Below are 14,073 nucleotides of genomic sequence, written 5' to 3'. Positions count from 1 at the left end.
AGGTTGTATTTCTAGGGAATAACCACATAAATGGAGACTCAATTTTGTTCACCAGCCCAACAAATCTCAGCACACTTTAGGCAGTCTAGGTCTATCACAGATTGGTTTACTAGATCTGGGTACTAGAAGATTGTGCGGGGGGTTTTCCCCCCCCTACACAAAGCCAGCTAAAGCCTAGTAGAATGATCACCTAAAGTGATACGTGCCTCTACTTAAGAGTTTTCAATTCCCCCCTTCTATATTTAGAAAAATCACTTTAAATTATTTTAGAATTTGAAGGAAAAGGTGTCGATGTGCTATCCCAGGCTTCATGTCATATAATCCCCCTAACTCCAAATTAGTTCCTCTAAAAAGCAGTTCAGATTCTATTTACCTTTTGCAAAAACGATTAATTCGTACCATGTATTAAAAACAAAACACTTCATTTTCCCTGACTTTACCCAAACATTCCTTATTCACTGACCTTCCTATTTTTTTTCTTTAAGGAATTTAGATGTTGCCCCAATTAGCACTGCACCACTCACAAACTTAAATGCAAACGGAGAAAACACTTAGATAACATAGTTCTCACTCAAATCAAGGTAAGGAGCCTAAAAAGAAAATCTCCATCTGAACCATTTTGTTCCTTAGTTCTTCACTTGTGAAAAGGATAATAGAACTTCTGTAACTCACAGAGGTGTTGTCAGAGTAAGTACATTAAAGATTAAGAGTTGTTCAGATAGTACAGTAATGGAGGACAATACCTAAGATAGTACTTCATTTATTCAAAGCCCTACAAAAAGTGCACAGCTTCAGAAATCCTGCAATCCTAAAATGCTAAAGTATTCTTAAATCATTCTAAATATATATATTACCAAGAAAGATGGGGTTTGTGGCTGAGTGTAAAACAGCTTTGTTCTTAAGAGAAAAAATGGCACTTCTATCATCCCTCCTTTTTTTATTTTCCCACTTTTATCCCTGTCTTCATTTCCCCTTTACATTGTAGTAGAAGTCAACAGTGTAACTCAAAGCTTTGTGAATATATGTTTGTTCAGTAAACAAGTTAAATGCGTTTGCATAACTCTTACTAAAATAAGATTCAGCCTTTACCGAATGGCTACACATTGCCCATTTCTCTCTGCAGATACATATCAAAAATAGTGAGGGTAAAATAAACACATAGACCACAAAAAGTTTCCAACTATGAATCTTATCACGAAGAGGAGAGCAAGCCAAGTTGTGCCAGGGAGTGAGAGAAGAATGTTATAGCAAAGAATCACTCAAAAGGTCCAATACATTTTCATGACAACTTTGCATGTACTAAATACAAGGACAAAGAGAATTATGATGTGAATGTTTCAAGACTAAGAAATACATCAGAAAAAAATTTAAATGCCCATACGCTACTACTGATTTAAGTGGAACTGGTTATGAAATGAAATACTGAATAAGGTCAGTAAAATTAGCTCAGAAGTCTTAAATAAAATCATAAGCAAAAGTGTTGGGCAGTGGCCTAATTCTGCTTCCATTGGAAAAGTTAATCAAAGAAAGCTATGTTTTACTTTGGTTTTCAGTTCCTTAGGGGATTACATTTTGATAGTTTTTGCTTTGCAAAAATGTTTGGAGAATTACAGAAAAAACCCTTCCTAAAACTGACACCTTCCAGCACATTCAATCAGGCATTCAATGACTAAAAATCCCCTCCCTGCAAAAAACAACCATGTATCTTTGAAGCCATGAGGAAAGCTGACTGTATTTTGAATGTATTTAACCTGCTTCTTGCCAAATCATGTGGCAAGATATATTATCCTATAAAACACACAGAGTTGACTGGCCTACCTGTTACATTCTCAACGCGTAATACTCCAGGCATGCAAAACTAAAAAAAAGAAAAACCAACCAAAAAAAAACACTCTCACACTTCTTTCTTGCTTTTTAAAGACTCCAGAGGCACCAATGTTACACCTACGCTGGGGCTGAACAACAGAACAACAGTCTGGAGCTATCCTTACACTTCTGATCTGATCGACTTTTGCCCTAGTCTCAGCTAACCTACTGAATTCCTCCTGACTGCTCTCCTTTGGTGAAAGAAGAATGACAACATCTATCCTAGCTTTCAATTTGCTCACCTTTCCTTCCTTTACTGACAATTTCCTAAAGAAGAATGAGAAACACCTACAGAATGAACCACCTCAGTTTACCTGTGCTTCTCTGAAGTCTTTCAAAATAACCTCTGTTATTGGTGCTTGTAGCTGATACATGTATCTGGACAGCAAAGCAAATGTACCAACACATTTGCAGCATCTGAAACAACTGTTGCACACATGCATACATTTACTATATTAATGATGTCTGACGTCAGTGCCATCCCAACTGCCTAATTGCAAAACTCAATGCAAAGTTTCAAGGCTGCGTATTGCTCTAGCTTTCATTTAAAGACTTGGCTCAAGTGAAGATTGTTCCTATGTTAGCCAGAGAAAAATAGTTTTCTGACAGCTTGTGTATAAATATTCCTAGCTTAAAGGCAGCTCTTTGAAGTTCATAATCTCTTCTCTCTTTTGCACCGTTTTTCAAGAAAAGAACACGTGTGTAAATGCTTTATCATGGCGACTGTGTCTTGGCATTGTCTTTGATACGGTCTTGGTTTGTGTTGTAAAGATAATGAAAATTCTAGCTGCTGGGAACCTGAACAAGTCCCCATGTGCTTTTTTTACTTCTCTGCTATTTATACCACCAGCTTTTTGCAAAGTGTTTACACAGAGCATTATCAGCGGCACAGTTTCTGTTAACACTGCAGTAAAGGCTATTTCTTCCCTAGCATTCTCATGGAGAAACGCTCTGCAGTCCAAAGGTAAAGTAGCAGTGTTCTTCCTTCACTTTTGCACCCTTATTTAAATCAGTAATGCTGTTTCATTGTGCAAATGGGCTTAATGTTCTTGATGGGCCTACTGGTAGAGTAGGGCACAAGCCCAAAGGGTAAAAACTCCACCTCTTGCATTCCATGACTGTGTCAGAATGTTAGGATACTTGTACAAGGGAAGTCATGCTTATACTTAGCCTCTTTTACTGCATTTGCACTGTACTAAATGGAATTACAGACATAATTATACATTACGGCAAAAATAACTCTAGCTAAGCGGAACCACCTCTGCTCCCACTCATTTTTCCTTGTGTTGGGGCTAAGCACAAAAAAATTCTGCGTGAACACAAATTAAGACCTTATTTACTCAAAATGATCAATTATAGTAATAATTAATAACTGACCAATTTTAATAATAATTAACTATGATTACTGCTGCTCGGAAAATAGTATTCCATGTACATCTGGGGAAAAACACTGTACATCAACAGAAGATACACTCGTCACAACCTATTAAAACTCATGTCACAAGAATTCTTACTGGACCACAAACCAAACAAAAATTCCTTTCTAAAGAGTTCACTGGTTCTAAGATCCCACCCAATATTCAGAGAGTTTCTGCCTACAGCTGACTGCTTTAAGCAGCAACAAAAGCATGACACAAACTTACTTTTACACAACTTCTAAAAACAGAGCCTTAAAGAGTTCAGACTTCCACTTATTTTTTCCCCTTGTAAAGGGGAAGACAACATTTCACCGGCTTTACCCTTGTAATTACTGTATGTAGCACAGTGTTTAAATACATAAATTTTGTTGATAGACTGTTACTTCAATTAGTTGACTGGCTGATTTTCTATAATTACAATAGTTTGTCACTAGGTTGTTTTCTCCAATTTGTCACCTCAATTATAGAAATTAAATTGATTTACGGAAGTATATTTATATAACTTACCTTCAACGAAGAATTTGCAAATGGAGCTCTCTATAGGCTCTTCAGCTCTTTGACCGTACTGTACATTTTCCATTGAAAAGCATCCCCTCTCAGTCTGTGGGAGACAGACAGAAAAACACTGAGGACAACCAAAAGCAAATACTGCTTATGCAAAGCTGTTCTTTCTTCAATGCTTGGCATTTTGCCTAGCCTGTACTTTGGAACACATGGCCCCTCCTTAAAAAAAAAAGTAAAGTAAGAGCAATTACCAGGTTTTTTCCTATGGCTAAGGGAAGGCATGGAGGGGAAGATATTTGTGTTTTATTTTCAGCTCTACCACCAACTTGTCATGAGCCCCTGGGGGACTCATTTAGCCTTTTGGCATCTTAACTCAAGTGCAACATAATTAATTCAAATATCTAATTACACATTCACTTTCATCAGGGGACCACAAAGCAACTCCCAAATTATTATTATTATCAATAGTTCTAAATACCAGAGGTCACAGCAATGCTGTTAGTCTGCTCAAGGCCATCATTTTAAAATGCTTCACTATATACATAATCTAAAACGTAAGGCATGTTGGTTCAGCTGTTAAAACGCAAAAGCCACCCAGAGCCAAGTCCTCTCCTGTGATGCACCTTCTGTCAACACCTACTTTAGGACAAAGTAAGCACGAATCATGACTACACCCAAAGTGTAGCATCCTGCACCAACTCTGCTCTAAAAATGAGCGGACTAGAGACAGCTTAGGAGAATCAAGATCTCAGGAGCAGCACTGAAATGCGTCTAGGTGTGATCACTGCTTACTCAAAATCGAAATAAAAGAGATTTATCTTACTTCCAAACCCTTAGAATATAACCCCAAAAGTGTAAGAGAACACCTTAGGATTGTCCCAATTTTCCCACATAATGCTCGATTTCCATATTTTCATATCACACAACATAATATCACATATTATTATTAAAATAATGGAAACATTCTTACTAAGATTTTTCAAAACTCCTTTCAGTTCATAGAATATAGCATTCTGTTCTTTACAACTAAGACTTGTCAGGCAGAAATGAGCTAAGTGCTTAGGACTCCTAAGCAAGCAAGCAAGCAAACAAAAAAAACAAAAAGAAAACCAACTTCTTTCAAACTTAACATGTACCATACAAAGAAATGTGACCCAAAAGTAACTCAGAATTGAGAATGGCTTTCCGTCAAACACAAGGTCAATCCTATAACCTGTAGCATTAATAACCTTGCATAGGCCTTTTTGCTGCAACAAAACGTCAAAAGAAAATGAAAAAGGATTTGCATAGAACTTCTTTCTTAAAAAAGGATGCTGTTCTCATTCACAGTGGCATAACTCAGGAGTCTTTCGCTTCAGTGAGACTGAACTCAGACTAACACAGTCACGTGGGCAAAACTAACATGAAATGTAGAACCTTTAGCTCAACCTAAACCTTTAGCTCAACATGTTCCACCTTTTGTCTCATCAGGCTACTTAATAGTTTTGACAACAATAGAAAGAAGTCTTTAAATGATTTGATTGATACCTTAGAACTGAAACATTACCTCAGGAATGGAGTCATCAAAAAGACCCACATAACCTCCAAGATGTGGATTCGATTTTATGCTCAGCACGTATTACCCACCTAGAATAGCTCACTGATTGTCATGTTGCCCACTTGCATGTCATTTGGATGCCTGCCCCAGGGCATAGGTGCTGAGCAGGAAGATTTTCACTTACATCATGTGGAACAACACAGTGACTGTTGGCTCATTAGCAGTCAGTCACATCTCTGCAACACCAGAGCCCATGTGTCATTGCCACACACTGCTTTACATTTTGGTGCATCCTTTTGCCTCAAATATCAGAAAGACTCAATCAAGTGTTTTCATTGCTCTTTGGTTTTGCCTTCCGAGCTTCAAGACAGACACCCGGCCAACCAATCGCTGTATTTCCTCTGCTAATCCGCCTAACCTCCTGGCTGGATTACATCTTTGCTGCATTTTATCTTTCAGTATGTCATTAGGGATAGCAACAGGCCGTCTGGATTTTCTCCACCCCACTGTTCTCTCCTTAAACAGCGAAACAATACTGTAAAAATCCCCTCTTGCCCAAACACACACATTCTTTGCTCTATTTACTTGAACATGATTTCTCCTGTTTCTACAAGTTATGGTCACTTTACTACTCTGCCAGACGGTCTGCGCAGACTGTAACGCGAATGGGCCAAATGCCGTGTCAGTAAAATGCCATTTCTTTCAGTCACAGCCTGGCTCGACAAAACACAGTGAGGACTTCACCTCAGACACAAACGTTTTACAGTTTATGAGTATTTAGGTTCCTGATAGCACAGACAAATAAAATTTTAAGAAGTTGAGCACCTTAAAAACTTGCACATCCCACTGAGACTTGTTTAGGAGCTTTTGAAAACTTTACCGTTGCAACTGCAAACAGTGAAATCTCACAGGGGTATTTGGCACCACATCTTTTTTTCCCCCATCTTTGGATCTTAGCGTCACAGGCAAAACTGTCTCAAGTCAGGGAATTTCACTTCATTTACCACCAATTACCATAAACTTTTAATTACTGGCTATGGTGCTGAGAAATAGAGACAACCAAGAATTAAGCAGGCGATTAGCGAAAATACCACAGCTTCGCCCCCAGCACCTCACCCTTTGTGCCTCCCTCCCCTATCTCCACGTCTGCCTCCTCCTCTCCTCCGGCATCACCTCACGCGTCCCCTGTCCGGACGCCTCCTGCCCTGTCTCAAACCTGTTTTCCCCGAGCTGCCGCGTGCTCCCTCCAGCAGTCGACGCCTGAGGCAGGCAGGTTGTCCATTTTGTCTGCCGCCGGGCCGGCTGGAACCGGCTGCCACCGGCTCGGGCCTCCCACACAGGCCACCCCTGCGGCCTCCCCGCCGCACCGCTACCGAACCCCTGCTCATCCCACCCGGTGCAGACCACCGAAAGGCAATACCTCTGCTCTCAGGCTTCTGAAAATACCTTTTGCAGGTTTCCTCTCTCCTGTTCAGGTGCTGCCACCAACTGTCCCGCAGAGCAAAACCCAACGAAGGCCCCACACGGCTTAGCAGCTCCTCAGCTCTGACAGATGGGCTTTCTGCAAGAGCAGAAAGCAGCGACCCCTCACAAAAAAAAAAAAAAAAGATTTACCCTCACTAACTATAAACCAGACAGCCAAGCAAAGCAAAAGCTGCCCCAGCCACTAGCCTTTAACGCAGGGAAGGAGCCTGCCTCCCACCCAGCTGCCATGGGAGCTAGCTCCTTCCACAGGCCCTACCAGCAGCCCCAGCTGCAAGGCTTCCCAATTTTTAAGTCCGGTAACTTAACCCTTTATCCATTCTTCAGGTGAATAAGGCTCTTTCACACATTAGATACACGCACTGTCAGGCGTTACAGCTCGAATTGGATGCAAAAAATCTCACTGCAAGTGGCCTGACACACCGAAGCAACAGATACACAGCGGAGGTGCTCTCGCCGTATATTTGTAAAGCTTGTCAAAACATAACCCACATTATTTCTTCTCCCCTTCCCAACTCATGAATGCTTTGGGAAACAGTCAGGGGATCCTTAATTAGGGATTTGTCCTGAGACACAGCTGCTTCTGAACACTGCACACCGCCTTGAAGCATCCAAATTACAGAGGCAAACGCGTTGCGTGCCAGCTTCTGCTGGAGATAACAGCTTTATTACAAAAGCCTACGTTGCGTACTCGCACTTTTCTGACAGCTGAGGAATCCCACTTTGTTCGTATTACCAGCAAAATAATACAAAAACAAGAGAGGAAGGCGTTCAACAAGCCAACGCCCACGGTGGTCTGGCAAAGAGGACGACGCCATGGAAAACGGTTACGGCACCAGCGGCGCGAGACGCGGGCTCCTGTTCTGTGGTCGTGGCTAGTGGTCAGAGCCGCCCGCGCTTCTGCAAGCCCAGGGCTGTCCGGTTTGTACTTGGTTGAGCCAAATCTCTTTGCTGTAAGCAGAAATAACTTTATTATTTGAATTAGGTGGCTGGGCTTTGTGGATATCCTCTTCGCTCAGTGAAACGAGGTCTGTCGTTAGGATTTCACAGTAGGTACTGCCTGAGGTGCTCTAAGTGTTCCTCGGAGAGCGCAGTCCTCTCTCAACTACCGAGGCAACCTCAGCAGACCAGCTTCCTGACTCCAGAGTTTATGTTCGGTATGCAACTTAGCCAGGGTGAGTCTCTCTCACGCTTTCAAGTTTAAAGGATATTGGAAGAGACGAGCAGAACTACAGCTTGGCTACAACGCTAATTTGAGCTGCAGTTCCACGGCAGCTTAAGTGGATCCATTTCATACAGCTAACCTGGCACAAGACTAACCCAACAAAAAAAAAACCCAAAAAAACAGTAATTAGCTTTCTGCTAAGCTTACTGACCTCCAACAGCTCTATACAGGGTCAGAGAAGCACTGGAGCTGGCACAAGCGAGGGTAGGGGACTACAGCACCCAACAATTAGATGAGCACAACATTAAAAGAGAGGCAGACCTCTACAGACAGCTGCAGCTTGAAGTAATGATGAAAGTTTATGATACCATACCCACCCTGGAAGAACTCCAGGATTCCCTCTCAGGGACTATATATTCTTTATAATGAAGCTCTTCAGGGCAGGGATCACGTCTGTCTGTGAGGAGGAGGTAGCAATAAGGGAAAGTGGAATAGAGGATGAAATACTAGATGGAGACAGAAACAATCTGGGATTGAGTCTGTTTCCAGCTGTGATAATTCAGACACTTCTATTCATGTATCTAGAATGAAAAGATAAAATTCCTTCTCCTGCCTCCTGTCAAACTGAGGTCCTGAAGTTGTTCAGGACAAGAAGGGTTTTACAGTGCCTGCCTCAGCTAGACTCCATTTTGACTTTGGTAAAAACACAGTGGTGCAATATTAAAGATTTGCAATGAAAGCAGAAAGAATACTGGAATACAGCTTAGGGAAAGAAGTGGCTGAATACAGTTTTGTACACCACAAGAAATCCAATTTGGAGCCTAAAGCAGAGAAGAAAATGATAAAGGTAATACACTTGACAAAGTTTCAGAGAAAGATACACTGAAGAAATCTATCCAGACCATTTATTCCTCTGTGAGCAACTGGATAGACTCATTACAGATTCTGCCTTTGTTGCTCTATAGAAATGAAAATGCTAATTGGTTTACTTGAAGTTTAATTGAAAATTAATAGAATTTCACTAGAGATTTGCAGAATAGGACTAGAGTTAAAATGACATTTGATTAAAGTCACACTAAAAATGTACTCAAGGACATTCTGAAGACAGCAGCAATGGCATTCCTTTTTAAAGTGGAAATAAATATTTATCATTAGTAGCAACCATTAACAAAATCCACTGTTTTTGAAGGAGTATAGTAACACATAGCAATAGGCACAGGCTTCCTGAAGTTTCCTGTGTGACACAGAGCAGAAAAAAAATAACTTGTTACCTTCCCTGGTTAACAGCACCTCTTTATCCCTCGTTGTGTCTTCAAGGACACCCCTCAAAGTGGTCCTACCTTCCAGCTGTCACGTCTCAAGGAAAGATCCTGCAGTCTGCTGCAGTTCATGAATTATCTTTATATTTCATTAAGACGTACATTTCTGGTCTTTCAGGTGAGATGAGGCTACTCAATAATTGCTCAGTGCTTTTAAACATAAGCAACATTAAGAACTGAAGTAGTTCAGAAGGAGTGTAATCATCAACTTTACAGGCACAGATTCGTCATCACAGGAGACCATTACAGGACTGGTGCTGTACCAGGATACACTTGGCCCTTTTAGGGATCTGGAAGTACATAAGGGAAAACTGAAGTGCTGCCAAATGGGTTTCAGTATAACAGCTTCTTGTTCTAAAGCTCCATAAGCTTTTGTATAAAAAACAAGATGACAAAAAAATAAAGCCCCAAAACTGTATCAAATCCCACGCTTATTGCTGTTTTCTACTAGCTTAATCTAAATGGAAGCCAAAACCCAGTGATGATTTGCATAACCCTGAAGTACTGGACACTACTGCAGAACCTGGAAAAAGCAAGACCTTAACTTTAGGCTATAATTGCAACAGTTGTAGCCCACTGGGTTAATTCCAGAAACACAAACCCTTTGCCCTTAAAAATGTAAACATTATTCATTGCTGTGAAAGAGCTTTGTGAACAGTCTATTGACTACCAGACTCTGGCTAACATCAGACTTGGATCTTATTTTCTTTTAGGTTCTAATGAAATTCATCCATTTACATGGATCAGAATAATCAAGACAATGGAGAAGAGCAACCAGTAAAAAAGAGCATCGGGGTTTTGGACAAATTGTGTTAAAAACTGTACTTGAAGCACCATCTTTTTTTTTTTTTTTTTTTTTTCTTTTTCTCCTTCTGAGATCAACATATAACTGAACACAGCCACTCCATTTCAGTCAGTTTTCTGTGAAGCTTGGTAATAGATGCTGCTTGGGTTAACAATTTTGAATGCTTAAGATCTTTAAATAAGGGGGGGGGGGGGGAAGCAGATACATCACTGTTAGACACCAGCACTGTTGAATGACACAATTGCTGGCCAAATACTTTGTTCATTATCATCCTGTAATAATGGAATAATGGCCATGAAAGATTTGGCGGGGGGGCAGGGGGGGAAGCAAAAACTCCATAGAAGGCAGATCCATCTTCTTGCCATCTCTAACACATTTCTACTTGCAGGCAATGTCTTTATCCTAAACAGAGGATATTTAAATCCACATAGCATGCGCAAGCTATGCATTTCACAAGAAAGGTGAATATGCAAGCTTAAGAATAGAAGCCTAACCAAGATTATACAGAAAATTTCCAGGGAAATCTTGAACAAATCAATTAGAATTTGTCCATTCATCTGTACACGACAGTATTCTCAAACATTAGAAAACAAGAGATATTCAACTGCAAATTGAGTCCTGTGCTGTTGCTGTTCTCTAAACAAATGAGGTCAGGCTCTAACTCCTCCCTAAGCAGGATCTGTAGAGCATTCTCTTCTTACTGACTTGGATATCTAGCTTCATAAAGATATAGAAAACTAATAAAAATTGAACATTGTCTTAGAGTAACAGTGCAATTGGCCAATGTTCAACAAAGGTATTTTCACAAAAAATGCTTTAAAGAAGAAGAAGAAGAAAAAAAAATGTCGGCCAACTGTAATAAAATCTGTGCTTGAATATCATCAAATACCAGTAGGAAATGAGCGTACAATACCTTTGTGGAAATTAACTGGATTAACTGAATATTCATTTGACTGAAATTAAATTTCTTTTATCATCACTATGGTAACTGTTTTGATGGCACTTGATATTTACTTGAAACATGTTACTATTTCAATACTATCATGAAAAGTGGGTCATCTAACTGCCATCTCCATGAATACATATATGCACACTTACAAATTCTCCACGCCTGACTTAATTGCTTTCCTTTCCAGTCAAAGCTAAATCAGCACTAAAAGAAAATATCTATTGATCTGAACCACAGTACCATCCGTTCTGAATATTGTCAGTAGTAGGCTCCATGGAAAATAAAGACATTGTCTTAAATTATCAGCTGCAATAGTATTACTATAGAATCCCTTGATCAGTTTTCCTAGGAGGTCAAAAGAAGGTAAGAGACTAAAGATTTATTGGAATGTAAAAAGCGTGTTTTAACTATACCATTTCTGTTAATGATAAAACCAGATTTTTCTGGATTTTCAGTGGATTTTTCTATTTAAGGACCTGACTGAGCACCCACATTTTCAAAAGAACTGTTACCAAGACAAAATATCCAAGGTGTGCCAATCATGTACGTAACAACAGTGTCACTCTCCAGGTCAATAACTTCTAGGGCATCGACTAGAATTTAAACCACAGCAAGAAAATCTCCTATTTATAACCTAAATTTTAATATTTGGGAATCATTAGCTTTTACTGCACACAAGTTGCCAATACGTAGGACAAGGAAGGATTAATTTCAACTCATAAAAAAACCCCCACAAGATTGTTGCACCCCAAGTGTTCACAATGAGTATTAAGTGGTAGGCAGTTGTGTCTAAAATCCATGCTTTCAGTTTTCCACTCAACTACTGCTGGCGTATAACCTTTATTGCTAATAAAAGGAACACTAAAAAATGTATACCTTCATTGCATCGTATAGCAGAAACATACATTGCCAAAGCTTTAACATTCATTTCTACTGAGACTCCTTCATTCCATTTCAGCATTACAAAAAGTCAGTAAGATTCTCTATCAGAATAATAGCCTTGATAAAAACGGGCATCAGGCCTACGCAATCTCTTTTTGCCACAACTAAATTAAGCAAGGATGATGCCAGTGAGCTTCATAATTCTGGTGTCAAACAGGCGTCATAACATTATATAAGTCTATTTATTCTTTGAGTACTTTCTTCATCAAGACAAGTTCAGTCCACAATAGGGCCCTACATATTTCATAATTTTCAGTCAGACTACAAATGGAATAACTATGGCACCTTCTCCCTCTGATAAATTCTCTTCCGGACCTACATCCCAGAAAACAAATTTCAGCAATAAAATTCCCGTCTTGTGTCTAAACCACCAAGTAGTCTTTTGGCATACAAACACATCTTGTCTGTCGTGTTCTAACATAGTACATAGCAGATGCAAACCCAATTGGAAAACTTAAAACCTCAGTTCACTGAAGTCCTACAGAACATAAGAAAACTTAAATAATACACAATAAAGATACCACATATTTGTTATGTTTTACAGAACTGGATGCCTCGTCCCCTAGAGAATTAGAAGATACCAGAATTTGAAATTGGTCTATCACTAAGAAATACAGTTAAAGCACTATCTATATCAGGAAACAAATGTTACTATTTCTTTCATCACTAACACCCTCCTTCTCCCAATATGTCTCTGCCCAGCAATTTGGCCTTCTAGAAATGACTTCCCAGAGAAAAATGAATCAGAGAGGTGTGATAGTGCTAAAACAATTCTCAAGAGTTCCCAGATGAAAAACATCTCAGCATAAATCACAGAGAAACTCTGCAACTATTTCTTTTCACACAAGAAGAAAGTTCAAAATTGGACAAACTACAAACAATGGCTGGCTGCAGGCTTCTGCTGCAACTCTGCCTTGTAAATAGGCACTAGAATTGTGATGAGTGACAGCTGTATAATAGATCTTGACCAGGTTAAAATCCAAGGAGTCCCTCATCATGTATTAAATAATAGCGATAACGGTCCCAGCATAATCTTTGTAAACAAAGAAAAATCTTTGCCGTTCCCTAAGTAATACCAACAGTAGCCAGCATACCCTGAGCAGAAAAGAGAAATCCCCAAGTAAAACTCCTTTAACATTGTCACTTAAGGAAGTAAAACATTTACAGTTTGTGTCAGGAATCTAAATCCTTGGGCTGTCATGGAAACCCCTAAACTTTCAGCAATAAACAAGGGGAGCAAAAGAATTTCTGAAGCTTTCTTCGTTAATTCCCCCTAATTTCCCTTATTAGTTTTATTTTATTTTCATACTTCTCCTTTTTCATGCCTATCTTTCATCCAGCACATCAAGAAAATGAAGGCAATATAAGTAAACAGTACAGAATAAGTTCTCTATCCCTCATTATATTTCACAATATTTGAGCTACCACCTTAATCTTTACAGCCCTTGCTGAACTTTAGAGCCTCACTTCTCCAAACAGCTTTAGGGGTTTCCCCCCCTCAAATTATTTTGTTTTGCTTCATGCTACTTCTTTCCTTTAGCTTTTGTTGCAAAACAAACTAATCCTTTCATTTCAAACTCATGTCATTATTAAAGCCTCTTACTTCGTTGTTGTACTGCATCTGTTCCAGAGCCAGATTTCAGCCTTCTACTCAAGTTTTACACCTCACTGTTTAACCTATCGGATATATTTTGGATATAACAAAATTGATCTTTGTTTTTCACTCACGGATGCTCACATGCATCCTCGCCTCCAAACCAGAGGGCAAAGTAACTACTAAGCAACAAAGTCCCATTTAATTTCATAGGCTTAATGTGAAGATCAGACTGCAGAGGATCTGTATGAGATGTTTTACACTGCTATGACCTCCGTAATCAGAGTTCACAAATGAGGAGCCTTTGTACTAATTAAAGCTGTCACACAGCTTGTGCCACAAATCCTTCCTTTTAATATCCAAGATACATCAGTGGAAGGAAAAGCCTAGTACAATTCCTGAATGAGCGACCGTGAACTTCAGCTCCAGTAACATTTAATCCAATGAGCTTATGCTGGCATTGCAGCTAGGGTTGTACTCAAGAATCAAAAC

At 39.6% G+C, this 14,073-nt stretch overlaps 1 long non-coding RNA gene across 1 annotated transcript in view; it reads right to left on the bottom strand.

Moving 5' to 3' along the window:
• The window catches only part of LOC115350345, a 262,123-nt gene that overhangs the window by 106,102 nt on the left and 141,948 nt on the right, over positions 1-14,073 (bottom strand). Inside the window, exon 3 of the long non-coding RNA XR_003926401.1 lies at positions 3,792-3,885. This is a non-coding gene — a long non-coding RNA (uncharacterized LOC115350345). The remainder of the gene's footprint in view (positions 1-3,791; positions 3,886-14,073) is intronic.

This window comes from Aquila chrysaetos, chromosome 13 (assembly GCF_900496995.4).
Source record: "Aquila chrysaetos chrysaetos chromosome 13, bAquChr1.4, whole genome shotgun sequence".
In the NCBI taxonomy this organism is placed as follows: Eukaryota; Metazoa; Chordata; class Aves; order Accipitriformes; family Accipitridae; genus Aquila; species Aquila chrysaetos.
Note: the sequence above shows the minus strand (reverse complement) of the source record. Positions and strands in the feature narration are given on the sequence as shown.